The sequence below is a fragment of the Sciurus vulgaris genome (assembly GCF_902686455.1).
Source record: "Sciurus vulgaris genome assembly, chromosome: 1".
Lineage (NCBI taxonomy): Eukaryota > Metazoa > Chordata > Mammalia > Rodentia > Sciuridae > Sciurus > Sciurus vulgaris.
This window is the reverse complement of record NC_136461.1, coordinates 175270035-175296945: the sequence shown is the minus strand read 5'-3', so window position 1 is coordinate 175296945 and position 26911 is coordinate 175270035. Positions and strand designations below refer to the sequence as shown.

The 26911-nt window shown below is 46.3% G+C and overlaps 2 long non-coding RNA genes across 3 annotated transcripts; one reads left to right on the top strand and one right to left on the bottom strand.

Moving 5' to 3' along the window:
- Positions 1-14224: 14224 nt before the first annotated feature.
- Positions 14225-23474, bottom strand: LOC306646872. Of its 2 annotated transcripts, none has more exons than XR_013759991.1 (4): positions 23054-23474; positions 22334-22372; positions 21204-21397; positions 14225-14984 (listed from the first exon to the last, which is right to left on the bottom strand). It is a non-coding gene; the product is annotated as an uncharacterized lncRNA (long non-coding RNA). The 2 variants fall into 2 exon arrangements; XR_013759992.1 differs by having other exon boundaries at positions 21204-21369.
- LOC306646879 lies at positions 22756-26107 on the top strand. The gene is made up of 3 exons (XR_013759995.1): positions 22756-22955; positions 25240-25358; positions 26002-26107. It is a non-coding gene; the product is annotated as an uncharacterized lncRNA (long non-coding RNA).
- The last annotated feature ends 804 nt before the right edge of the window (positions 26108-26911 follow it).

The following is a 26911-nucleotide window of genomic DNA, read 5'->3' as shown; positions in this document are numbered from 1 at the left end:
TGGGTGTTCCAGGTAAAGCATGAAGAAAAGGAACCATCTAGAGTGATGCTGTGCATGTGGTAATTTGCAGAATCCACTAGACAAGTGCCTGGAAAAACTTCAAAACTTTCTCCACTTTGAAGGTTAAACCAGAAATAAGATATGTTTCTCCAACTGATAATAATAAAACTAATAATTGCTATTAATGGTAACTGCATGTCAAGTATTGAGCTCACCATCTTTACATTCCTGTAACGGTTCATTTTATGTTTAACATTCAACATTTAGTGTAATATTATTCTAGGTGTGTCTGTAAGGGTGTTTCTGGAACAGATTGACATTCAAATCAGTAGACGGAGCACAGTGGAGGGTGCTCCCTGAGGGGGGTGGACCTCATCCATCAACCGGAGGCCTGCAGAGACCAACGCCTGGCCCTCCTTCAAGAAGACCGTGCTTGAGAAAATGGGAACCCTTCCTGCCTGACTACTTTGAGCTGCAACATCATCATTCTAGCCTTTGAACTAGAACTTCGACATCCAGACTCTCCTGGGGTCTTGGGCCTTCAGACTGGGACTGGAATGACCCCATCAGCATTCCTGGGTCTCCAGCCTGCCAACCACAAGCTGGTTGGGACTTACCAGCTTCCATGATAACATGAGTCAATTCCTTAACCCTCTCTGTCTGTTGTCCTGTCTGTCTATCTATCCATCCATCCTACCTGCCTAATGGTTCTGCTTCTCTAACATAATGCCCGACCTCATCTAGTCCCATGATGCTGTGAGAGGAAATGTCCTTATCATTTCCATTTTGTGGATGTGGAAACTGAGGTTCAGGAGTGCTAGACAGCCTGCCTCAGGTCGCACACAGCCTGGAGAGGCAGAGCCAGGAGCAAACCCGAGTTCCCTGATGACTACGTATGCAAGCCTCTCACATGCAGAGTGGTTTGTCCAAAGACTACTTTACAAGAAGGAGTTAATCTTGCAGCCAGTCATATTTGACCAGAGCATCCCAACCTGGCTATCCATAATGATCCTGAAGGGACCTTTACAAAAAACCTACATCTCAGCACCTTCTCAGACCAAGGGAATGAGAATCCTGCTGGAAGGTGGTTCTGGGCATAAATGTCTTCTAAAAATGTCAGGGGAGTTGTCCTTACTGATCTTCTCCCTCCCCCCACCCCAGTTCCCCAATGCCAAACAGAGCCCAAGAGGGCTGACTTTGCCCCACCTGGCATAGCACTGTCTTCTGCAGATGCTCGGGGTCCCCCCTGCTCACTCTGGTTAATATACTACACCCACACACAGGTAAACTAGCACGACCTTTGCACCCAAGAGAAAAAGGATGGAAACCTTCTTCTTCTTTTAATTGGGTCAAGAGAAAAACAGAATTATGAAAAATGCAAGTCATGGTTAGAACTCTTGTCAGGCTTTAGGATGCTGCCTCACTGTGCTCTTCTGCGTGGGAGAGCCACTGGTCCTGTCAGGGGGCTGGGATAACAGTGACAGAGCAATGACCATGAAACCCTGAGGTGCTGGCACTGGGCTGGTCACGTTTGTGCCTGGCCACCTATAAGGGAGGTGTTACAAATGAAGAGGCTGACTTAGTGGTGGCAGATGCCACACTGAGATGTGTGAGATGAGACTGGACATCAGCTTTGCCAGGTAACTTCTGTGGACAACCTCAGAGCCAGTGGGCGTGGCTGCCTCCTGGAAGGTCTGGTCTCTTCTTATAAGATGGACTCAGGTGACTGGAGACCCACAGGTCTGAGGATCAATCCTGGCCACACTCAGAGCTTCCCCTTCAAAAAAGCCAATTTCTGCAGCTGCTCAGCTCTGTGGTTTGGAGAAGTCAGGAGAGGACATTCCACCTGCTGAGCCTTCATGGGGCAGATGTGGCTGCTGACCCTGGCCACCCTCAGAGGTGGACGTGTGATCCCCTGGGGGTCTGCCATGCACCGGAACCAGCAGGAACTCAGTCTCTCCTCCCAGACACCCGTTAAGAAGGACTCCTGGTCCTCTTTCAGGAGCTGCCCACGTCTACCCCCACATGCAGACGTAACCCAGCAGGGTGGGAGAGGGAGGCCCATGGGGACAGTGTCTTTTGCTTCCTCTTGCCTTCAGCTCACAGGCTTGAGCCTGGGGCTGGGCTGTCACAATACAGTCTCAAGCCCGTGGGACTCCGGGTACAGAGGGGAACCAAACAGCTAACAAGGTGTCGCACAGTGGAATGACGGCAGTGTCGGGAGCACGTCCAGCACACGGCCTTAGTCCCCGGGAGGGCGGTGCTACTTTGCGGGGCAGGGGCCGCAGGAGGAGAGCGTAACCAGGCGGAGGACCCCGGGAAGATGGTTTTGAACAGAATGTGACCTCTAAGCACATGGCCAGACTCTCCCTCTGCAGCTTGCCCTGGCCACGCCCATTGTCCCAGACTCCCCTGCGAGGGGTGCAAATAGCACATGGTCCTTTATCTCACCCTGCTGTCTTGCTTTGTTCACAGAGCGGGGGCTTTGGTTTGGTTTTATTGTTGTGGGAGGGAAGTGTTTGGCAAGGGTCTCTTTTTTAACTGGATTTTTAAGTCCTTGAAGGCAGGTACTTTCTGGTACTTTCCACAGCCCCTACCCTACCCTGGGGCTGTCAGTGTTGAGCTAATAAACATAGAGTGAGGAGGGAAGGACGGTTGACTGGAGGGTTGGGGCCTCTGAATTGAATAGCTGGTTCCTAACAAAGGGTGGGGACCCCGAAAAGGACAAAATTAGAAGGAGGGAACCAAGTTGCTGCAATTGATACTTTTCATCAGAGAAAGAGTAAACTAGACAGAGGCAGGATGGGAAAAGTGGACAGCCCTTAAATGTGTCCCCATCTGGCTTTCACAATGTAATTGATGACCTAAGCATAGTTAAATATAACCATAAAATTAATTTCAGAGTCAAATATTGGGTTGAGGATTAAGTGCTCTTTGGGGTTATTAAAACGACTGCTCTGTTCCATAATGAAGAAGTAGGAGGAGTCAGTGCATTCTGTACAAAGACCAAATGGCCCAGGGAGGGAATGCTTTTTTTTTTTTTTTTAGATTCTAGTTTATTGAGGAAAAAAAGGCAAGTAAGTTAATTTTGAAATGGCCTTTTAAGCAGGGTGCTTTGGCACACACCTGTAATCTCAGTGACTTAGGAGCCTGAGGCAGGAGGATTGCAAGTTTGAGGCCAGCCTCAGCAACTTAGTAAGACCTTGTCTCAAAATAAAAATATAAAATAAAAGGGCTGGAAATGTGGCTTGGTGGTTAAGTGCCCCTGGGTTCAATCCCTGGGACCAAAAAACACAACAAAAAAAAAAAATGCCTTTTAACATGAATTTTGATCAGGGTAATAAATGTTAAACATCAAAAGGTCAAAAGGTGCTATAAGGTTTATAATGAAAAAGGGATCCCTTACCCACCATGTTGCAGCCTGGAATCTTCCTTCTCAGAGGGAAGCACTTTCAACTCAGACATTTTTCTGGAATTTTCCTCCATAGTTTTAAGTAATATATATTTTTGCTTCTCTTAATTGTAGACATGTATTAACTTCCTACCATAGAAGAGGAGAATGTCCCTTTTTATATACACACGTGGTGACATACACACTCAAACATTCTTCTCTATGCTATGTCACCCTTTGGGGATAAATTAATACTCAATTTACGTTAACATGCTTCTGCAAATGTCATTAAGTATTGCTCACAGCTAAGCCTCAGGGTTTACTATAGTTACATTTCCTTTTTTTGCACAATATTTGTTTTTCCTGGAGGTAAGAATGACCTCATTTGTCACATTTGCTCAGATTTTTCGGTGTCATTCACTAACTCTCTGACCTCTTCCACCAAGCTTCCTAACGGAGCAAACACAGGAAGCTGTTGTCAGATCTCTGACCTTACCCTGGTTATTACTTGACTCCGGATGGCCGGTGTCCTCCATCCTGTGGCTCCATCTGAACTAGTCGCCCTGTCCCGTGACAGCACCACATTGCCCTGGACTTCCCTTCACTCTCCTGTGTTCAACTACCGTTTCCTGGGCTGTCTGTTGGTGCTGTTGGTGGTGGTGGTGGTAGTTTACGCCCATGTTTTGTTATATTTTTAGTAGCTTCTTGAGAAAGGTCCATGGAAAGTGAGTTTACTGAGACTGTTTGTCTGAAAAATGTTTATCCTTACATTTAACCAGCAGCGCAGAAGTCATTGCCCTTCAGAATTTCACAAGCATTGCAGTGTTGTCGTCTAGTGTCCAACAGTGTTAATAAGAAGTCCAAATACTGTTCAGATTCCTGATTTTTTATTTTATTATATTTTTTATATTTTTATTTTTATTATATATATTTCTTCTAGAAGATTTTGTGACCATGTCTTTATCTTTGGTCTTTTACATTTTTCACACTGTTTTATCTAATTTTTAGCCGATCCTCTGGGCATTTACTACAAATTTTCTTAACGATTTTATTTCTTGCTCTCTATTTTTGTTTCCCTTTCTTTTATGGAATTCCTATTAGTTTGATGTTAGACTTCTTGGATTGGTTCTCTGGCTTTATCTTTTCTCTCCCATTGCTTATATCATTGTCTTTCCTGAGAGATTTCTTCAACGGTATTATTCAGCTCTTTTATTGAAATATAGTAGTCACCCCATATCTGCAGTTTTGCTTTCCATAGTTTTGATGACTTGGGGTCAACCATGATTTGAAATGTTAAATAGAAAAATCCAGATGTAAACAACTCATATGTTTTAAATGGTGCACTGGTCTGAGTAGTTGTGATGAAGTCTCATGCTATCCCATTCTGTCCTGCCCCACATATGAATCATCCCCTTGTCCAGTGTATCCATGCTGTATATGCTGCCTTCCCTTTACTCATCTCTCATATTAGAGGGACTATCAGGATCCCACGGTAGCCCTTAGATAGACTGTCAGACGTCAAGGAACCCTTACTAATAGCCTCATGTGACATCACAGTATTCATTCACGTCATTCACCTCTCTTTATCTCATCATACAGGCATTTGTATCATCTTACACAAGAAGGGGGAGTACAGTAAAATAACTATTTTGAGAGAAAAAGCATCTCCACATAACTTTTATTACATCATGTTTTATAATTGTTCTATTATAGTGTTAGTTTTTGTTAATCTCTTTCTGTGCCTAATTTTTAAGTTAAACTTTAGCATACATACATATGCATAGGAAAAATAGTATATATAGGGTTTGGAAGTATCTGCAGTTTCAGACATCCCTAGGGGTCTTGGACTGTATCCCCTATGGATAAGAGGAGTGATTACTATATTCATTTCCATTATGAACTTTTAAAATTCTACAAATGTTTTCTTATCTTCTGAATACTTTTCTTTTTTTTTTTTTTTTTTTTTTTTTTTCCTATTCTTGTTTCTTGGTGCAATATCTTCTAATTCTTCAAGGATATTGGTTTCAAGTTATTTGAAGTTTTCTTCTGCTTTCTGCCTAATTTTAGCTTTGGGATAGTCTGAAGTTTTCTTTTGCTTAGGTAGTTCCCTGGCATTTGTGTTAGAGGCTTTCCTCAAACATCTGGAAATGCTCGACTGGCCCTTCCATATTTAACAAAGGTGCCATTAAGGCTGTTCGAATGTTCTGGGGAGGTATTTATTATGATCCTTATGAGTGTGGGCCCTGGAGTCAACTAGTCCTGTGTTCTAGTTCTGCTTATTCTTTAGCTCTCTGACCTTGGACAAGTGGCCTGGTTCCCTTACATGCCAAGATGGAAATAGAGAACAGGATCAACCAGGGCTGGGGCCAAGGGAAGCTTTCTTGGGTGTCTTCGCATGGCCGTGAGGGAGGATCGTTCCTAAATGCCTCACCCTAGGTATCCTGTGTGGCTCCCCTAATCCCAAGCCCCTGTTGGCGGCCACAAGTGTCCAGCCATCCCGTAGACATGTGACACTGAACTGCCAGGTGGTAAGTGAGCAGTGGACAGGAACTTCAGGCACAGGACATATGATGTCACACTCACTAATGTGAAACATTCACTACTGTCCCCAGGACATTTGGTGCTCTGACATGAAGTAAAGGAATTAGAAAGAGAGGAAAAACAGAGAGGATTAAAAAAATAGCAAGAATTATGATGATAAAAGTAGGGGGAAAAGCAGGAAAATAGTCAAAACCTAACTTTAAAAAAGCTAGCCTGGTTGGGTGTGGTGGTGCACACCTGTAATCCCAGCAGCTCAGGAGCCTGAGGAGGATCACGAGTTCAAAGCCAGCCATCATCTTAGTGAGGCCCTGAGCAACTCAGTAAGACCCTGTCCCTAAATAAAATATTTTTAAAAAGGGCTGAGGGATGTGACTCAGGGGTTAAGTGCCCCTAGGTTCAATCCCCTGTACCAAAGAAGAAAAAAGAAAAAGAGAAAGAGAAAAGTTAGCCTGGGAGACAGGAAAGAGGCTGAAGTCACATCTTGAGGACTCCATTGGTGAAGAGAAATGCCGTAGTTAAAACAAAGGAGTTGATAAGAAAAGCCTGGAATTCCTCTCTTTTAGAAAAATCAGAAGTGCTCGACTCTGAGTTCTGCCTGAGGAAAGAAAAGCAACCCGGAGTCTGAAAGGAAATGACCTTTTACCATTTTTGTCCCCTAGATTTTAATCTATACCAGTCCCCTTTGCAGCGAGCGGCTCCATGTTTTAATTGATCATTAGTGTTCCGGGCAGGTGCCTCAAGGTGATTGGAGTCAGGAGCTGGCAAGTTATAGGCCTGAGAGGCAAACAAAGAAACACTGGAGACTCCTTCCATTCTTAAGATGATGGGACATAAAATCATTATGAAGAAGGAAAGAAAAGAATCCCCCAAACAATAAAATAGAAAGCTAGGAGGAATTGAGAAAAATACCAAAGGGTCCAGGGAAATTGTTTTCTTCTTCTAACTTATTGCCCTTCCTGGTTTAAGAGCTCTGTTGCTGGGCTCAGTTTAATTGACGAGCAGAAAGCAATGTCCAATAAGCTTTTAGGGTTGCCTTGATTCTTTTCTCCCCTTTGGGCCCAAATGCTGTGGCTTGGCCTTCCTGGGCAGAGCCCTGGAATGGAAGCTGCAGGGAGCCAAAGTCAGCCAGGCTGAGGCAGAGGAAGAGAGGGGAGAGACCGCACCCTCTGCCTCCTAGGCCTGTCTCAGAAAGAATCTAAGAGAATTTCCTCTACCAACATGGAGCCAACCTCTGTTCAACAAAGCACTTGACCTTCTAGGAATTCCGTTATTTCTTTGTGTTCTGTCAGTATTAGGGAAGTGATTGAAAAAACTCAAAGTAGTTCAAAAGTGCAATAAAGCTTTACTGCAGGGAGTGTGGCTCAATCCTGGCCTGAGGGGGCTCAGGCATCATGGAAGGGCCAGGACTGCAGAGCTTGTGTGCTGGGCAAGGGGTGGGCTTTCTGGGTATGAGGTGGACAGGAAGTAGGGCCTTCTGTAAGGCTAGGAGCCATAGAATAAAATGATTACGTGACTTTAACTAGCTTGTCTTCCTGGAGTTGTGGCAAGAACAAGGAGTGTTGGCATGACTGCACCTGTGTCTGGGGGCAGAGAGGAGGCTGTTCTTTGGTTTGGTGGAAGGACATTACTTTGGAACATGAGTTCTGGCTGGACACTGTGGCCAACTTCTGTAATCCCAGCAGCTCCGGAGCCTGAGGCAGGAGGATCTGGAGTTCAAATCCAGCCTCAGCAAAATCAAGGTGCTAAGCAACTCAGTGAGACCCTGTCTCTAAAAAAATACAAAATAGGGCTGGAGATGTGGCTCAGTGGTCGAGTGCCCCTGAGTTCAATCCCCAGTACCAAAAAATAAATGAATAAAAGAACGTGAGTTCAGGACTCAGCAGATGTGAATCTGTAGGTGGGGACAAGTCCTTTGAAGCTCAGATTTACAAAGACTTCCTCTGAAAAATGGGCACCTGTGTTCCTCCCATATTTGGCGATGGAAGGATTGGTAAAACAACATGGCAGTGTTTGGGTCAGGGATGCACATGGAATGAATGACCATTATATGGACACAGTGAGGAAGAAGCTGGTAAGTTGGATTTCACAGTTTACGTTACACTAGCTCATTGCTGGGGTATCCTGATGCTTGTTGGTGTCTTACAGGTACCGCTGAGTACCCATAGCTAATGTTGGGAAACTGACCTTGCTGTAAGCCATTTATTCTTCCAGAAGGCCTAGGTACTTGCAATGTGCCAGACATATTCTGGTTGCTAGGCATCTAGCAGTAAACCAGGAGTGCCCTCATGTAGCTTGCATCCTCATGGGAGAGATAGAAGAAAACAACAAGAAGGGCTGGTGGTATGGCTCACTAGTAGAGCACTTGCTTAGTATGTGAAAGCCCTAGATTCCATCCCCAGCGCTGCAAAAAAACAACTACAAAAACAAAACGAGAACCCTTACAATATGCCAGCATATGCTGAGTGCTAGGGATAAAAATCACAGGTAGGGAGGAAAGGGAACACAAGTGTTTGCATGGAATGGTCAAGGGGGGATCTCGATGATAAGGTTGCATATGAGCTAAAGGAAGCAGAAGAGATGTGTGAATAGAGGAAGTATAATTGATGCAACGGAGTGCAGTAAACTGAATAATGGCCTCCAAAATATCCATGTCCTCATCCCCAGAATCTGAGAATATGTTGCTCTATGTAGCAAAATAGACTTTGTAGATGTGATTGAATTGAGAATCTTGAGATGGAGTGAATAGCCCAGATTATCTGGGTGGTCTCAATGTAAGTCCAAGGGTTCTTACAAGAGGAAGGTAGGTTAGTCGAAGTCAGAAAAAGTGAAGTACTGATAGGATTAGAGGAAGATAGGAAAAGGCTGCTATGCTGGTTTTGATTCTGGAGGATTTGGCCTAGAGCCAAGGGATGCAGGCGGACTCTACAGAAGTAGAAAAGGGAAGAAAATGGGTCCTCCTCCAGAGAGAACCAGTCCCCCCACACCTTGAGTCGAGGACTTCTGGTCTCCAGGATGTAAGATAACACATTTCGTTGTTTCAATTCATTGAGTTTGTTATTTGTTGCAGCTGCAACAGGAATCAAATGCAAGGGGTCAGCAAGCAGGACAGGCCTGAGAAGGGAGTGTGCTTGGCATGTTCAGGGGACCAGCAGGGGGCTGGGGGGCTGCAGAGTATGAGCAAAGGCCAAGTGGAAAGGGACAAAGTCAAATCAGGGAGAGTTTCATGGGAACTTCAAAGGATTCTGGTTTAAAGTCATGGAAATAACGAGAAGAATGATATGGTTTGACTATCGTTTTAAACCAGGAGAAAGATAAAGATGACTGGAAATATAGCCAGAGTGGCAGAGGTCATGAAGAGTCAAATTCTAAGAATTTGCTAATGAGTGAATCAAGGTGGCCAAGAGGGATGACTCCAAGGTGTTTCACCTGGACAACATGACATCTCTGAGATGGGAGAGCCTGTGAGAGAAAGAGGAACTGACTAAGAAGTTCAGTTTCAGAGAGGTAAGTGTAAGATACTGCCAGGCACTCAGGTAGAGATGCTGGACTTGTGGCTGGACACATGAGTCCAGAGTTGGATGTACAGACTCAAGACATGGCTCTAGAAGCCATGGGACTGGATGAAATCACCGGGAATAGGTAGAGGAGAGGGATCTGAGGGCAGAACACCAGCAGTTAGAAATCCAGGAGATGGGAGAACCCACAGAGGAAACAGCAAAGGGCCGCCAAGATAGGAGAACTAATAAAATGTGATTCCCACAACCATGGAGAGAAGGTTTCAAGAAGTGAATAGCTGGCTGTATCAAATGCTATGGGGAGTCAACTAAGAAGGCAAGCAGAATGGACCAGATGTGGTAACTGTGGGTCATCTGCCATCTTGGAAAGAGCAATTTCAGAGGAAGGGTGGAAAGGTGACAAGGCTGATTGAGCTGGGCATAACAGAGAAATGGTAGGGAAGGCAAACTCTTCAGCACAATGAGGACCAGAGAAATAGACTCATAGCTGGAGATGAATGTTGAGTTAAGAGGTTTTGTGTTTTGTTTTTCTAAAGATGAGAGAAAGAACAAAATGTTTATGTATTAATGGAAATATCCAGCAGAGAGGGACAATTTGAATAATGTAAAAAAGAGGGGAGAATGACTGCCTGGAGTTAAAGGGGAACCACTGATTTTAAGGCTGTATTAGTTTCCTACTGCTGCTGTAACAGACTAGTTCAAATGTAGTGGCTTAAAACAAATGCAATTTAATTATCTTACAGTTCTATGCGTCAGAAGTCCTAATATCAAGTGTCAGGAAGACCACATATCTACTGGAAGCTCCGGAGAACAATCTGTTTCTTTTCCTTTTCTAACTTCTAAAGTTTACCTCATTCCTTGGTTCTCAACCCCTTTGTTCAAGTTCAAAGCCAGCCATGTAGCACATCTAATTTCTCTCTTTGCTTCCATGGGCACATCACCTTTTCTGACTTTGACCCTTTTACTTCACTCTTATAATGACCCTTGTGATTACATTGGGCCACCCAAATAATTAAGGTCAATCCCGCATCTCAAGATCCTTCACCACAGCTACAGAATTTCTTTTGCCATGTGAATTAACATATTCACAGGTCGATGCACACATGAAGGGGACATCATATTGGTTGACCATGGAATTTATGTTGGAGAAGGAAGAAGTAGATAACATGAGGGTGGAAGGGGACAGTTAATATGATAGGACCAGTGATTTTAGGTTGTGATTCAGTCAAAGAACAGTGGGAATTGAGGTTCTGGAAGGAGTGAGCAGAACTGGTAAGTTGGGGGGTGGGAAAAGTTAAGGAGGCTTCGCAGTTCTTGGCAGTGGTGAGGTCTAGGGACTATGAAGAGGAAGACATCGAGGAACAAGAGAACAGGTATTAAAGGGACCATCTCCAAGGCTACAGAAATCATCAAGAATTGCAATGGGCATCTGAGGGGTGACAAGGCAGGTGCTTAATTCTGAAGAAATTAGGGGAGCCATGCTGGGTCAGTGAGTGGCTGCACCTAGGTGGGGCCAGGGCTGAGCCCCAGCTGTAAGAGTTTAAGGACAAGTCTTGGAGGTGACCCTGATATAGAAAGCCCAGGGGTCAGAGAGCTCACCTGAACAGGCCAGAGTCTCACAGCTCCCACAGAAGTTTGCTGTGGCCCCAGATATACACATGCTTATCACTCATCCAGGATTTCTAAGTTACTCCCTCACCAGCACCTAGGGATGCCCAGGATGTGTCCTGGACAGTGCTGGACCTGCAGAGGGTCAAAAATGAAGCCAGAGCCTCTGCCCCAAACAGAAAAGTGACATTATCACAGCTGGAGACAATGAGATGGGGGGTTACAGAATAAGGAACTGCTGTCGAATCAAGGACTTGAAGGTCAACCGTGATCTGGTGCTCTAGACGAGTGGTCCAGCTCCTCTGCTGCACCTAAAAATCACCTCAAGCAAGGCCCGGGATGTGCAGCAAGACAGACCAGTAAAAACTTCTGGGCTGGCACCCAGGTACCGGTATTTTCTCAGGCTCTCCAGGAGATTCCAGCGTTCATGAAGATGAAGTCTCTCCTCATGTTCTCTCACTGTTTCTCCCTGCTCACCAGAAGCACTTCGCAATTCCCTCCAAGACCTAAGAGGGCTGAATAGGAAAAATGCATACATATTATCTAAGCAACATGAGACTAATTGGACTTCATCTTGGTTGATGTAACTTACTGTCAACATCATTTCCTTCAGTCATTTTTCTGTAACCACTAAGATTTGGGCTCCGTGGTCTCTTTTCTTCCAGTCCTTTACCCACTGCAAGTGGCTCAGTGATCCCTTCCCCACAGTGATCCTTGGGGCTGTGCCTTGACTGCTGAGATGGAATTGCAGGCTTTTATTCTCTGAAGCTTATTCACTGGGTCCTTGACACACCCACAGATAACTGCTCTCATAGTTACCCTCTTGATTTCTCCAGATTTCATTCCGGGATAATCAACAACACTCTTAACTTTAGGTATGAGCGAACACACTCAGCATTTCTTTTTTTTATTAATTCTAATTGGTTATACATGACAATAGAACACATTTCAACACATTGTACACAAATGGAGCTTAACTTCTCATTCCTCTGGCTTTACATGGTGCTGAGTCACACCAGTAGTGTAATCATACATGTGTATAGGGTAATAATGTCTGTCTCATTCTACTGTCCTTCCCATCCCCATTGCTCCACCCCTCCCTTCACTCCCCTCTGCACAATCCAAAGTTCCTTCATTCTTCCCTACCCACCTCCCCAACTATGGATCAGCATTAGCTTATCAGAGAAAACATTCAGCTTTTGTTTTGGGGGGATTGGCTTATTTCACTTAGTATAATATTCTCCAGTTCTATCCATTTACCTGCAAATACTATAATTTCATTCTTCCTTAAGGCTGAGTAACATTCCATTGTGCATATGTACTACATTTTCTTTACCCATTCATCTGTTGAAGGGCATCTAGGCTGGTTCCATAGTTTAGCTATTGTGAATTGAGCTGCTCTAAACATTGATGTGGCTGTGTCACTGTACTATGCTGATTTTAACTCCTTTGGGTATGAACCAAGGAGTAGGATAGCTGGGTCAAATGGTGGTTCCAATCCAAGTTTTCTGAGGAATCTCCAGAGTGCTCCACTGTTTTCCAGAGTGGTTGCACCAGTTTGCAGTCCCACATGACACACTCAGCATTTCTATGCAAACTGAAATCCAAATTTCCATTTTCTTGAACTTTCAACCTCTCTCATCTCCTTTCCTTGGTTATCTTTGAGTTGGAGTAGTGCTTGAGGGAATGCATGCATTTTAACCAAAACAAGATTAGAATCACCATGTGGGATCCTCAATGGTATTTACCCAGTTTCCAAAGAGCACTTATGAAATTCTCTTTTTTTAAACTAGACATAATTGAAAATAATAAAACACATGCTCAACTTACCAGATAGTGGAGAAGTTTTTCATTAGTTCAAAGCAAGTTCATTTAATGAGACAGACCATTGTAAATACTGTGCAGAATTAACTTAATCGACAGCATCCTCAAATGACCCTTCTGGCACATGTCTATAGCCCCAGGTCGTGCTTTCTCTGTGGTCTACTTCTATGGTCCTATCAATGCACATTTTCTGAATTTGACTGACTTTAGGTTTCACAAAATTCTGGGTGCACAGTGAGCTCTTCCTTTGGATGTCTGTGTTTCCTTTCCTGACTAGCTAAAGTCACTGCAGCAACATGACAGATAAGCGACAGGAAAAATGACTATAGGGCTGCTGCTGGGGAGGGAGGGAGGAAGGGCCGTGCCATTAGGTGTGCTGCCTCTGGAGTCTTTGACTGTTGAGGAAATCTTGACCTTGGGTTATTAGGTCTATACCTTCCAGGCCTCCTCCGGCTTCGTTTCCTCTTTTGGTGGTTTCAGATGAAGTCAAAAGGGATCCAAGAGGGGCTTTGCCCTCCACTTGCTGGAGGAACGCCTCTGGCCCATAAGACCCTGAGGATAAGGGTCCACAGCACAAGAGAAGATCCGTCACCTCTCTCCCGGCCCCCCTTTCCCTCCCCTCTCTGGCTGGGCAGGAAGCCACCTGCCACAGCAACGGTCACTGCTGGGTCACAGACTCGTGTGCATTACATTCCGAGGTCTGATTTCTGCGTGAAGTCACAGCAGCCTCCTTCCTGTTCTTTGAAAGTTTCGTTTTTCCAGCTGTTCCACAAACCTTCTCTGGCCGGGGCAGCCTTGCACATAGTTTTCCAAAATTACCACGGACACGGGCGTTCTTTCCGCCCACAGCATCCGCACTGACCCCTCCAGCATCCCTTAATGCAAATCCTCTCCCCTTCTTACAGTTTTTCTCACTTCCACTTATCAAAAAAAAAAAAAACTGTGTGCGTCACTCTCGGCCTCTGAGTCGCACTGGAAAGGGGTCAGCAGGAGTGGTTGGCTCTGCTCTCGATTTTAACATAAATAGAGCCACACCATGTGTCCTTTTCTTATGTGGCTTCTTTGGATCAACACATTGTCTGTAAGTTTCACCTGTGTTGTGTTGATCAGTATTTAAGAACTTTGTCGGCCAGTGGCGTACTCCTATTATCCCGCAGCTCCGGAGACTGAGGCAGGAGGATTATGAGTTCAAAGCCAGCCTCAGCAACTTAGTAAGGCCCTAAGCAACTTGGCAAGACCCTGTCTCGAGATAAAAAATAAAAAGCGTTGGGAATGTGTCTCAGTAGTTAAGCACCCCTAGGTTCAATCCCTAGTACCAAAAAAAAAAAAAAAACCCATATTATAATTTGTTTATTTATTCATCTATTCCCTCATTGATGGCCATTTGAGTGATTTCCAGGTTCAAGCTGTTGTGAATGAGGCTGCATGCATTCTTGGGCTAGGAGTCTTCTGGATATATGCATCATTCCTCTCCTGTGTATATTGAGGAGGAGAACTGCTGTTCCTTGTTACCATATGCTTAGATTTATTAGAAACTGCCAATTTTCCAAAGTGGTTGTTTTAACATATGCTTTAATCTGTGTTTCATTCTCTTAGCAATCTCAAGTGTTGTTCAGTCCGCTCACAGTGGTCTACTGAGCACCAGGTCTATGCCAAGCACTGTTCTAGGTGTGGGACATAGCATTGAATAAGGAACATGAGGCCCCTGCCTTGACCCATCCTCATGAAGGTGATGAGCAAGACAACCTAAATGAACAAAGAAGGTAATTTCAGGGGCTGACCCACACTCTGAAAAAGAGTCACGTTGCAGGCTGTGGTGGTGCACACCTGTGATCCCAGTGGCTCTGGAGGCTGAGGCAAGAGGATTGCAAGTTCAAAGCCAATCTCAGCAAGTTAGCAGGGGAGGCCCTAAGCAACTTAGCGAGATCCTGTCTCAAAATAAAAAATGAAAAGGGCTGGCAATGTAGCTCAGGGGCTGAGCACCCCAGGTTCAATTCCTGGTACCCCCCCAAAAAAGTCACATGTTGGAGCAGGATGGCCATGTGCTCCTTCTGCTGTTGCACCCAGGGAAGGTCTGCTTGAGGAGCTGATCACTGAACACAGATCTGAAAAACAGATGATAATCAGCAGCGTGGAGCTTGGGAAAGAGTGCTGGCAGCAGAGGGAATAGCAGGTGCAGTTGCCCCAGGACAGCAGAGAGCATGGTGGGTTCGGGGGAGAGAAAGAAGGTCCCCAAGGCTGGCACACCGTCATCCATTCACTCACTCAACAAATAAGCATAATTGAGCTCCGACTTCTACTATGTGTTGGGCACTGTTCTAGGCTCTGGCACCCCAGCCATGAACAAGATGGATATTGTGCCATCACAGAACAAGCAGGAAAGAGCAGATGGGAGAATGTGGAGGAGTAAACAGAGGCCAAGGTCAGTAGGACTGTTTAGATCATGGAAAGGAATTTGGATTTTCCCCTAGAGCAGTGGGAACCACAAAAGGGTTCTAAGCAGAGAGGCGGAAATGATGGACTTGAGTGGATGAAGGAAGGATGGAGGAGGGAGACCTGGGAGGAGGCAGGTAGTGGTGCAGGCTGGAGACCCGGACTAGGATGACGGCTGTGGCCATGGAATCAGTGAGGATACTCCACATTCAGGATGTATTTTGGAGGTTGAACCAATCGGACATTAATGAAAGGTGGATCATGAGGTAACCGATAGGAGGAATCCAGTTCAAATTCTGGGTGCTGATCCTAGCAGCTGAATAGAGGATGGTGCCCTGCACTGAGGTTGGGATGACTGGGGTGGGGGAGGAAAACCAATAGGTCCATTTTGCTAACTTTGAGGTGCAAATGAATTTCCAAGTGGCTTAAAGAGCCCAGAGTTCTAGAAAGCCAACCTGAAGATAACTTTGAGACTCACCAGCATGTAGATGCATTTGAAAGATAAAGGACTGGATGGAATTACAAAGAAAGAGAAAGTAGGCCAAGAAAAGGATGGAGCAGTCTTGGAATAATGAGAATTTGCAGTTACATTCTATAGATGAGGAGACTGAGGCTCAGAGAAGCTAAACAAGTTGTCCAAGTTCATACAGCATGACAAAGCTGGTCTTGTTTCCAGGGTCCACCTACTTATAATGCCTGAGGTTTCTCAACCGTACCACTGAAATGCCATGTAATTTCAAACAAATTGCTTAACCCCTCAGAGTCTCAGCTTCCTTGTGTGTGATGTGAGGATATTATAATGACAATACATACCACGTAGGGCAGTGTGAGTATAAAATATAATTAAAGTGCTTAGGACAGTGTGATCAGCCAATGTTATGTGAGCCACAGGGTAAGAGCATGCAAGCCTCAGAGGTAGGGAAGAAGAGATGAGAAATTCCACATCTGCACAGCCAGGGAGCCAGGTGAGCTGGCTCCAGATGGCCCTGTTAGTATGTGATGGGGACACAGGCCAGGTCAGACAAGGTAGGTCTGGCCCAGATGGGAGACCTTTCTATTTGCTGCTAGGGCAACCACTGGCCCCAGAAACCACTGGGTGTGGATAAGTTTTACCATCCCCTGAAGGTGGATTGTGGCACTGTCACTGGGCCAGGGCGGGGCTGCAGTCAGAGGACATTGTGGTTCAATCCAGGGACAGAACCAAGCGAGCAAGGGCCTTTCCCTGGAATTATACATGGGAGCCCTGCTAATGGACCTGGGTGACATTTGTTGTTCAGTCATGACTCGGATTCCTCCAGGTAGCACCTATGCTACAAAAGCTGAATCTGGAGGCAAGAGAAGAGAAAGCTCTAGTGCATATTGAATGAATTTGCTGTTCCCTGACTTTGGGGAGCACCGTTCTCCTTGGCCTCTACTCTTGGTAACAGCATCCCCTGCTGCCCTGCCCAACGCTGTGTGCTTCAGACCCCAGCCCCCTGCCTGCCCAGAGAATGGATGGGGGATCAAATCTGCACCAACCAAGAGTTGTCCCCCTTGATTTTACAGGTATTAGGAGAACTACCTTTTATCTCTCAGGGATTGCTGGCTGCAGTGACACACGTGGGACTATCTCTGTCCTTAGCTTCCTTTGCGTGTCAGCCAAGAGAGAACAAAGCCACAGACAGAGTTAAAACCAGGAGACAGAGAGCTTGGGTGACTTCATCTGGTCCCTGGATCCTGCTGTCTGGGCCAGGCCTGTGGGCTCTATTCCATGATGGGTCAATGTGTTCCTGACATTTGCTTAAGCTAGTTGGTACTGGGGTCCTTCAGAGCCATAAAGCTCTGACTAGCTGATTCACATTAGAATTGAGTAAGTGCTAATCTTCACAGAGTGAACTGAAACTCACTTTGTGAGTGATTCATGGCTGCCATTGAGTTTCATGAATAACGAACCTGGAAGGTTTAAAGTTCCAGTCCAAGGTCCACGGCATTTAAACAAACCAGCCAACAGAGCTTTTGTGGTCTATTTTTAGTTTATCTCACACCTATCTGCCCATGTAGCTTCTAAAGTCCTTGCCCCACCCCATCAAAAAAAAAAAAAAAAAAAAAAAGCAAAAAGAAGCAGCAGCCCCAACTCATGTGGACAAGGTAACACTAAAATGGCTTATACTTAGCTTGGGGAGCTAGAATTTCTTAGGGAGATCAAGGCAAAGGAGCCCAAAAGACTGAATTTAAGTTCACACCGGACCAGATCAAAGGTACCATTTGGACTTGAGGTTTTACAATTGTGGCCTCAGCAATAGGCTCCAGTTGAATTATGAATGCCTAAAAGATTTAGCCATCTAAAATCTCATGGAATCCAGTCTTCCCACAGAGACTAAGTCACTGGGTAGCCTCTAGTTCATTCATATGAACATGTACACATATACCTCTGTGTGTGTGTGTGCGCGCGCGCGCATGTGTGTATGTGTGTGTGTGTGTAGTGGTCCCCCTTGCTCCTTCATGTTCAATGCCTCTACGGAAGCCTAAAACTGCAAGTAGCACTGAACACTATATATACTACGTTCTCCCTCTACATACATACCAATAATAAAGCTTAACTTATAAAAGACGGCACCGTAAGAGATTAACAATAACTGGTAATAAAATAGGACACAAGTAATAATGTACTATAATAAAATTGTATTAATATAATGTCTCTCTCTCAAAATATTGAATTTTCCATTTAAACTTATTGTGCTGTGGTTGACTGCAGGTATCTGAAACTTTGAAAGACAGAAGAAGTGTGTATAGATGTGTGTACAGGCACACTCAGTTTCCAGCCTCACGTGCTTCTTAGAAAAGAGAGAGAGAGAGAGAGAGAGAGAAAGAGAGAGAAAGCCAGCCATAGTTCCTTAAAATTTCTTAGGAATTCCTTCCTGGCTGTCACCTCCTTTCCTCTGGAAACACTTTGATCTAGTAGCTCCACTGTCCTTGCAGAACCACTAAGCAGGTGAGAGCCAGTTCAGAACCATCTTGCATGACCTTGCTTTCTGCTGGGAAGTGGGGTGGGAAGGCGCCTTGAGAAGTCGGAAGAGGGGAGGGCATAGTCTCCCTGAACCTTACATCTGGCAGGCCCAGAATATGCAGCTCTTGATTAGGGCAGAGAGAGAGAGCAGACCCAGGAGACCCAGAACCAGTAGCCAAAGCGGGTTTGAAGTGTTGTCCTCAGGGGCTTGGAGGCTGGAAGGCCAATCTCCCCTTCTCATTGTTCTCACGGCCTGGAGCAGATCCTTTAAAAGGGGTAATTCCCTCCTTGCTGCAAGGAGGAGCTCTTTTGTGGGACTGTGTTTGAAGGAGGGAATTGCGAAAGCCTGACAGGAGCCCAGGCACCTCTGCAGGTGCCCAGGGCAGTGGGGTGTGGGTGCCCCTTTCTGCACCACTGTTGTGCTGGTGGCTACAATCAGCCTCTTGGAAGATGCTAATGAGATCCTTATAGAGAGCTAGAAAATCATCTGCAGCAGATGGTAGAAGGTTAGGTTTTGATTTTCTTGTTCCACTGTTGTTTTTCTTTTTTTAAAAAAGAGAAAAAGTGCTAACCAACATGCTGCTTTCTTCTGCTTGATTCCTACAAAGCCACTTTCATTTTTAAATTAACTTAACCCCTTTTATCTGACCATCCTCAAATCATAAATGTAAGGAACGATATCCTTTTAGAAACCAAAGCAAATCATTACCCAGCTCCTTCCTTCTGTCCCTCTTGTGCTTTCCACATTTTTTTGTTTATACCAGAGAAATCATTTACATTTTTCCAAATCTACAGAGATGATATTCACAATGTGATGAGGACCCTAGGGATGTGTGATTTCATTTTATTACTGGCTGGGGCAGGGCCAGGTTATCATGTTTTGGTTAATTTTTACTCCCTCTATAGATAGATGTAAAAGCGAAAAAAAAAAAAAAATTGCATAAGAGCCCTTAAAGAGAAAGCTGCATACTTTATTAAATACCTTCCACATGCAGGCACCATGCTAAGCAACACTCTGACATCACCACCTCATATAATCCTCACATTCACACTAAAGGAGGCACTACTATTATCCCATTTTACAGATGAAGAGACTGAGACCTGGAGAAAGAAGCTAGTCCAAAATCAAATGGCCAGGAAGGGGCAGCACTGGAACTCAAAGCCACTCCCAAGCCAGGGCTTCAAGATGGTACATTTTTCCTTGATAAATTCCAGGTGGATGAGTGATAGTAATCTCTGGAGTTTGGGGGGCACTTCCCATGATTTTAGCTGCTTGTTTGGCAGCCAGATGTTGAGAGACACACTTATGGAAAGAGAGATGGACATGAGTTATAGAGGCCCAATATCAAAGATGGAAGATAGAAGCTCCATTTGTAGGTGAAGACGCTAGAGTCCAGAGACTATGGCGTTTTGTTTTACTGATGTGTAGCAAAAAGCCTAAAAGGTGGTGTCTTAAATCACAAATTGTTTTTATTGCTCCCGATTCTGTGGGCCAGAACTTTGGCAGAGCTTAGCAGTGCCATGTCAGGATGGATCCATGTGCGTTGGCCAGGCTGGCCGGAGCAGGGCCTCTCTCACACACACGGGCCTTGGGGTAGGCTGCTGGCTCTGCCTGGCCCAGACTGGAACAGAACCCCTCTTGTCTTATTTTACTGCGTGAAGCTGGTCATAGGACCAGCCTAGATTCAAGAGGGGGAACAGATTCACTTTTGGATACTGAGTTGTGACCATCCTTGCAGATGATCTACCATATAGTGCCTTAGGAGCAGCAGGTATCCAAGCATTATAATGTTACAGAAAATCCTACTGTGGCTGCTTCCCTGGAAGGGAAAAGATCCCTTAGAAATTATATTGTTCAGATTTTTTCAGCCCTAACAAGTAAATGTGGAAGATATTTTAGGGGGCTGGGAGCTCGTCACTCATCTATTCCTGTGGGTGGTCTCATGGGCCTATGTGACCAGTTCGATTCAGCCAGGGTGGGAGACACCTTCCCTTGACCCAAGCAGTCTGCACATTCTCTCTGCCAAGGCATAGCCCTGTGCAAAGGGAAGGGCAGGGCCATGTCTGTGTGGGGGGATGTCCACTCCACCAAGGACGCAGAGGCAGTGTGCCCAAGGCTGTTGCAGAGGCTGCCAAGGTAAGGGAGGTAGGGAGAATAAACTCCATCCACTGAGAATGATGGGCTCCATGTCCCTCTAACAAAAACCAGACCAATGGCCTGGTTCAGAAGAATTTAGTAAGAAAATAAATTCTAGGCCTTAACCAGCTGGGCATTTGCAGTCATTTTATAAAACTCATTCACATACCTGAGTAAGAAGCAAACAAAATTCAAGGTCAAATACAGGACTGTGTTCTGGGATGAAAAACTAAAGTGGATTATGATGAGATGAAGTATATTTCAAACTTAGGAATTGCTAGAGTCAGAGGTAGCCTAAGAAATCAAATCTGGTCCAAGTCCCATTTCATACATGAGAAGACTGCGGTCCAGAGAAGTGTGGGTTCTGAAGCTTTGTGGGTTCTGAAGCTTTCGTTACTTTCAAATTGCTAATGAGTGCTTAGCAAGCACTGGTTAGATTAGGTGTCAAGTGTTTTGCCTGGTGATGGGAATTCAAGGTGGGGAAGGACATAGCTGACAGTGGAGGCAGGGTATGCAGAAGGACAGCAGAAGCAAGCTATGACCTCAGCAGTGCGTGTCCGGAGGGCACCATGGGAACCCAGGTTGGTGGTGGTGGTGGGGGGTGTTTTCAAAACAGTTTGTCTACTGAGCTGCCCATCAGAGCTACACTGGAACACCATGATTTAAAAGAAATTGCATTCATGTGCATTAAAAGAGAAAATCCTACACATGGCTTGCCTGTAAGCAGACCCTGCATGTCACATGCAGTCTCACAGAATGTGACCTTACCAACTATCCTGAGGGAGGTGGTAAGCTTTAATCCAGAGCCTCTGGTTTCCAGCTTCTTCTCTGCACCACAAAATGAGATGTATTCTAGCTGGAGACTCAGGATAGCCAGACCATGACTGGAGTCCACCATCCATCAGCATGCCTGGTCACAGCCCTTGACAAAGTCCTAAGAGTGCTACGAAGGGTGTTCAGAGCTGAGGGGAATCCAGAGAAAGGACAGCACAAGCCTGGGAGTCAAACTCTTGGAGCTTCAGGCTGCTCACTTGTCCAATGGGAAGAATAATAATAATAGCAAACACCCACGGGGTGCCCACAGTGCAACAGGGACTGATCTGAGGCTTTACCAAATTATCTTTCAGTCTGCACACAATTCTGTGAGTCAGCAATGACAATGACTCCATTTTACACATGAAGGAACACAGCCTTGAGGGCTCAAGTTACCTTGCCCAAGGTCACACAACTGGGGAGGGGTGTCCAGATGCGGCCCCACGTAGTCTCAGGAAAGCCTGTGAACTCTGGCTACACCTTTTTTTTTTTTTTTTTTTTTTTTTTTTTTTTTTGCAGGAGAAACAAAACAGGGGAAGCTCTCCTTCTCTGGGCTCCATCCCCCTTTCTCGCAGCTCTCTCCTGGGAACCTGACCCTACTCTTTGGCCTTCTGTGGCTCTTACCATCTGCTCAGAGCACCCCTCCTGCAGCCTCCCTTCTGCCTTCAGGAGACCTGCTCTCCTGGGAACTCAGGCCTAGGGGGGGGGTCCCTCTGGTCAGCTCCAGGCTCTGACACTGATCCTCCTTGCCCCCCCCTCCCTTCAACTGCAGCAACCACATCAAATCTGATACCATTTCCGCTCCCTAGAGAGACAGCACCGCATATGACTTTCAACCCTGTCCTGTAAGAGACAGCAGAGAGGAGACCTGGAAGGTTCTTCCTCAGCTTCTGCCATTCTCTGGCCTACTCCACCAAGGGGACCATAGGGGAGTTAAAACATCCCAATACAGTTGACTTTCACTCACTGTCACCAGGTTTCTACCAGACATCTTCCACCTCACACCATTCTCCCCTCCACATTTACACACAAAGACCAGAGTCCAATTTCATCAAACAAGGAAGTGGCAGAGATAGGATACAAACCCATGTCCATCTGCTCCAAAGTCCATGTCTTCTTCATCACTAGAGGAAACACAAAGGGACATTGAGGGTGTCTTGGAGCTCCAAATGTAACTCTCAGATCAGCAACCTTGGCATCATGGGGAACCTGTGAGAAATGCACACTGACAGCCCCTCCTAGGCCCTGCTGAACTAACTAAACGGGGAAATAGGCATTTTATGGAGCTCCCAGCAAAGCCTACTAAAATTTGAGAAGCCCAGGGCTGGTGGTGGTTGACCACCCTGGCCAAACAGTGGGAATTACCTGGGGAACTTTACAAACTACCCGGGTCCCCTACCCGTGCTTCTGAGTTAAGGGTATGGGTACAGCCTGACCGGATTTTTACATCTTCTCGGGCGAGCCTCACGGGCAGCCCTGAGACCCACTGGCAGGACAAAGGGGAAGACTGAAGGCAGCGCAGGGTGTTAACACCAGAGGCAGAGATATGTGACCAGCATCAGGAGGCTGGGGAGACACAGTGACAGGACGGTGACGGGGTGTCCTTCCCGCCGGTGTGCGGTTGTACAGGCAGCGGAGAAAGAACCCGCGTGCTGAGAAGCCAGAGAGGTGATGCCCAGCGACCTCCGGGGGCCTGCGGCGCCCAGGGTGGGGTGCTGAGCCAAGGGGGCGCAGCGTGCATCGCGCGCAGGCGCAGAGGCGTGAGAGCGGCAGGGCGGCGGCGGCGGCTGGGCGGGGTGACTCACCGGGCGGAGGCGGCGCGGAGGCGACGGGCGGCGGGAGGCCAGGAGCCAACTGCAGCCGCCGCGGGCCCGGCCTGCCTGGCAACAGCCAGCGCCGCCCCCGGGAGGGGAGGGAGCCCAAGCGGCGCTGCAGGTGCGGCGCGGCCCGGGGAGGGCGCGTTCGAGCGCGGCTTTGTTTCGGTCCCGCACAGCCCGGGGCCCCAGGCCTGTGCGCCAGCCTGCCAAAGCTGAGTCACGGCCGGGCAAGTGGCCAGAGGGCCCCACCCGCGAGGATGCATCCCTGTCCTGAAGCTGGCCGTCTGATGAGCCAGAAGGAACAGGAGCCGGGGAAAGGCGGCTTCTATTCTACAAAACCCCTTCGGGAGGTGGGGAGTCAGGCCACCCTCAGACGGTGTGACTCCATAATCAAGGTCACCCCAGCCTTCAGCCTTGAGCAGATTAGGAAGCAAAGCAGCAGCCGCAGTCCCTGAAGATGCCACAGCTTAAGGGAGCATGCTTTTAAGACACCTGTGAGGGGCTTGAGGCACAGCTCCACGACAGACCTGGAGCAGCGAGGTGCAGAAAGGACCCTGGACTGCTCCAGGTCCCTGCACGTTCCTGAGGTGTGGGGTGCAGGCGAGAGTGGCTGGCCTGGGGCCGTCTGGAGGACTTGTCAGAAATGCAGATTCCCTGGCTTTGTTCCCAGTGAATGAGATTCCTTAGAACTGGGCTGAAAATCATTTTAGCAGGCATGCCAGGTGTTTTTTAAATAGGTGGTTGGTACAGTGCAGTTTGAGAATCACTGATGTTGTAGAAGGTTCCATGAACAGAAACCTTTGACCACATATGGCTGCCCCTGAATAATAACAAGTTGAGGAGTTTACCCCAAGGAGCAGTTGGCAGAAGTGGAAGTCAAAGCAGGGTCATCAGTCCCCACATTTATGTTTATAAGCACAGGCCAAACCTACTCTAGGGTAATTCCCAGGAAGCTTCTAAAAACTTCCCTTGTACTTTTACAGTATTGGATGCCACCCGAGATAAGCATTCTTCTGACATTTGTATGCTGTTAGTTTTTTTTTTTTTTTCTTTTCAGAGCAATTGATTTTATTAAAATTTATTTATTTTTTTATTGTAAACAAATGGGGATACATGTTGTTTCTGTTTGTACATGGAGTAACAGCATACCATTTGCATATTCATACATTTACATAGAGTAATGATGTTTGATTCATTCCGTTATTTTTTTCCTTCCCTGCTGTTAGGTGTTTATTTCTTTTATTTATTTTGGGGAGTACCAGGGGTTGAACTCAGGGGCACGCACCACTGAGCCACATCCCTAGCCCTATTTTGTATTTATTAGAAACAGGACTTAGCGCCTTGCCATTGATGAGGCAGGCTTTGAACTCATGATCCTCCTGCCTCAGCCTCCTGAGGGGCTGGGTTTGCAGGTGTGGGCCACCTGGCCAGGCCACTGTTTGGTTTTATAGGGATGTTGGTATGATACGTGGATTTGGGGATATTCTACCTTAAGCCTATCAGTTACTAATAGACACAAAACACCCAGAAGAGTCTATTATTTCTAGGTAGATGTCAGCTCAAATGGATTTTATATAATCTCTAGTTTAAGGGCTGTTAGTCTATCAAAAGAGGATAGAGAAAAAATTCACTGAAAATTAGTCTTAAGACAAATTTATCTCTTTGCTTGGCAAATGTCATCTTATCCTGTTAAAAACCCATAATGGAAAAAAAATGAGTAAAAATAAATTACATTTTCAACAATTTGAAGTGTGGACACATATGTGTCTGGGGCAGATGACTTTGACTCAGATCTCAGCATTTCCACTTCCAAGCTGTTTCAGGCAAGTTTTATAGCATTCGTGCCTTGGTTTCCCTACCTGAAAAAAGGCATAAATAGCTGACACTGACTACATGAAGAGATGGCAATGGTTCTTTTATGTAATCCACATTTTACAAAGAAGGAAATGGAGACTGGAGGCTAGGTACAAGGGATGCCACCTTTCAGGCCAGGCCTGTTGCCCCCAGCCCCTGCCTTTGACCACTCCTCATCTCTCCTGACTGGCTCTCAGACACTGGCCCTGGGTGTTCTCATCAATACTCATAATGACTAACAGGTTTTGTGTGCCGTGAACTAGTGTAAATACTTCGCTCGAGTTAATTCATCTAATTTTTACTCTTACCCTATGAAATAGGAATTATTATTTTCATCTTCATCTCTCAGAGGAGGAACAGAAGCACAGAGGTATTGAGAAGCTTACCTAAGACTGCACTGTGAGAAAGGGGCAAAGTCCAAACTTAAACGTGACCAAGGGTACCCAACCGCTGCCCTGCACTGCTGCTCTGATATAATCACACGGGTTATATAAGGAGGGAGAGGCTGACCCATTAGAGGCAAGGCTGGGAGGCAGGATTTTTCCTTACCTCAGGTCCCTGCCTCTGGATACAAGGATCCTTTCTATTTACTTTTGGGAAATTTATGGCTCTCTCACCTTTGAAAATTGGTGGTTATATGGGGCAATTTAGAGGGGTTTTGGAAAGCCTGTATACAGCAAGCACATGATCTGTAGGAGACACACTGGGAGCCTTCAGCAAATGTGCATTCCGAGGCAGGGGTGGACATCGAACTGCCCAGGGGCTGAGCAGTGCCCCCTGGGTGCAGGGGAGTGGCTCACAGGCGTCAGCTTAGCTGTCACCCATCTGGTCTCCTGCAGGACCACCCTGGCGCCAACCCCACACACGGCAACTGTTCTCCTGCTGAAGTGTTCCTCCTTACCTCCTTCCTCCACGCCCTCCACTGAGTCGCTTGTCTTCAGTCCCTCACTCTCTCCAGGGTCAAACTCCAGACTGTCCTCTGCACCCCCCGCCCTCCAGAGCACCATTCTTGTGTTTGTGGTGGCAATAGCAGTGGTGGTGGGGAGAGGGGAGAATCTCACTCTTGCCTCTTCTCTTTCCAGTTTATTGTGATTTTTAAAACTCTACACTATTACATCCGTCAAGTCATCCTTTTTGATTCTTGCCATGGGCTGAATTGTATCTCTCCCTCCCTGCAGTTTCAGATGGTGAAGTCTGTTGTGTGTGGAGATCGTAAGCTCACAGCAAGTGTTAAAGGGGCTCTGCCCTGGTGGATGGATTAACGCCCATCATAAGAGGGCTTGAGGCTGTGCGCTTGAGCTTTTACTCTCTCCTGTGTGTGCCCTTCCTCCTTCCATCATGGTATGATGCAGCAAGAAGGCCCTTGCCACAGGCAGTGGCTTGGCCTTGGACTTTGCCCAATGTCCCACACTAAGAAAGAAATCTCTGTTCTTTATAATATAATTACCCAACCTGTAGTAGATTGTTATAACCACTAAAACAAAATAGACTAAGACAAAGACCGACCCCCAAAATAATGGTATTTGGGTCTTTGGAGGTAGGATTAGATGAGGTCATAAGGGTGGCACCCCACGATGGGATCTGAGCCTTGGTAAGAAGAGATGAGAGCTAGCGCGTGCGTACTCACTCCTGCTCTCTCTCCCCGCCATAGGGAGAGGACACGGAGAAGAAGGCAGCCATCTGCCACCCCAGGGGGAGCGTCTGCTGCAGACACTGACCTTGTCAACACCTTGATCTCAGACTTTCCAGCCCCCAGATCTGTGAAAAAATAAAGTTGTGTTGTTTGAGTGACCTGTCAATAACATTTTGTTATAGTTGACTAAGATAATCCTAAAAGACCTGATTTGTACGTTTAAAAACCCTGAGCTTCCTGAGGCAATGAGGTTACTGCTAGGTGTCCAGCTTAGGGAGACACTACCCAGAGAGCTGGGGGACGGGGGTAGGAAGGGAAGAAAAGCGAAGAACTTTATTTCAAGACAGGAATGGGCTGAA